This window comes from Gossypium hirsutum, chromosome A06, assembly GCF_007990345.1.
Source record: "Gossypium hirsutum isolate 1008001.06 chromosome A06, Gossypium_hirsutum_v2.1, whole genome shotgun sequence".
Classification (NCBI taxonomy): Eukaryota; Viridiplantae; Streptophyta; class Magnoliopsida; order Malvales; family Malvaceae; genus Gossypium; species Gossypium hirsutum.
Genome location: NC_053429.1, coordinates 5,070,755 through 5,072,446, shown reverse-complemented (window position 1 = coordinate 5,072,446; position 1,692 = coordinate 5,070,755). Strand labels below are relative to the sequence as shown.

The 1,692-nt window shown below is 36.6% G+C and overlaps 1 non-coding gene across 1 annotated transcript; it reads right to left on the bottom strand.

The window, feature by feature from the left end:
• Window positions 1-946: 946 nt before the first annotated feature.
• Window positions 947-1,053, bottom strand: LOC121231443 (small nucleolar RNA R71). The gene has a single exon (XR_005929502.1). It is a non-coding gene; the product is annotated as a small nucleolar RNA R71 (small nucleolar RNA).
• Between the last annotated feature and the right edge of the window lie 639 nt (window positions 1,054-1,692).

The following is a 1,692-nucleotide window of genomic DNA, read 5'->3' as shown; positions in this document are numbered from 1 at the left end:
TTAGTTTAGATAAGACAACCCCTTTATTTTAGGCTAGATAATAAAAAGAAAGTTAATACTAGTACTTTTAGTTCCTGTGGGTTCGACATTCCGGTATTGCTATAAACTATACTACTGTTCGATAGGTGCGCTTGCCTTTATCGTAATAATAGTTAGTTTTCAAGTACGATCATTCATTAATATAAAACTTATCGCGATTTGTTCACATCAAGTTTTTGGCGCCATTGCCGGGGAACTAAGATATTAGGAACACTCAATTTTTATTACTTTAGCCATTTATTTTATTGCAATTTAAATTTAAATTTTATTTTTGTTTATATTACTAAATTTTCTTTTATTTACTTCTGGCAGGTTTTTATAGTTTATGACTAGAAGAAACCCGTCAGGACCATTACTTTTTGATAGTGAGATCAAACACACAGCTTGTAGAAACCAAAGAGAAATAAGGCAAAGCCTAAGAGACATAAAGGAAGAGAAAGAAGACGATATTCTAACCACAACCAAGGAGATGGCTAAAAATCAAGAAAATCCGCTACCTCCTGCGATTGCTACTGATCCAGTAAATTAAAATCCTACTCCACGCACTATGTATGATTATGCTAAACCTAACCTAACAGGAACTGAGTCGAGTATAGTTAGGTCTGCTATTGTTGCAAATAATTTTGAACTGAAACCTAACACAGTTCAAATGATACAACAGTTTGTTTAGTTTGATGGTTTGCAGGATGATGATCCAAACACTCACTTAGCGAATTTTCTGAAATTCTGCGACACGTTTAAAATCATTGGCGTTTCTGATGATGCCATTCGTCTTCGGTTATTTCCCTTTTCATTAAGGAATAAGACTAAACAGTGCTTGAACTCATTATCACGAGGGTCAATCACTACTTGGGAACAAATGACCGAAAAATTTTTACTTAAATATTTTTCACCGGCTAAAACGGCTAAGTTAAGGAATGATATCTCTTCTTTTGTGCAGATGGAACTAGAAACACTCTATGATGCATGGGAGAGACACAATGATCTATTGAGAATATGCCCTCACCATGGATTGCCTCTATGGCTGCAAGTTCAGACGTTTTACAACGGTGTGAACCCCTCAACAAGGTAACTTATCGACCCAGCTGCCAGTGGAACTTTGAATAACAAAACACCTGAAGAGGCTTACGAATTCATTAAAGAGATGTCATTGAATAACTATCAGTGGCAAGTTATGAGAACAAAGTTGACAAAAGTAGCAGGTGTTTTCAACCTCAATGCGGTTACTATGTTGTCTAACCAGGTAAAACTTTTAAATAAAAAGATTGGCGGTTTGTGTGGTTCTACTCAGGTACATCCAGTTATGAGGTGCGATTCAAATGGAGGAGGAGTTCAGACAGAATATCAAACCTTCAACCCTAACACCGAGGAGGAACAAGTCCAATATATAGGTAACAATAATTTTAGACCTCAAAATAACCCATACAGTAACACTTATAATGCAGGTTGGAGGAACCATCCCAATTTTTCATGGAGTGGTCAAGGAAATTAAAAACCACAACATCCTCCAGGTTTTCAACAACAACCTTACCAGCAAGAAAAGAAGCTGAACCTTGAGGAGATGCTAACGAAGTTTATCTCGGTGTCAGAAACTCATTTTTAGAATACCGAAACAGCACTTAAGAATCAACAAGCGTCGATCCATGGGCTCGA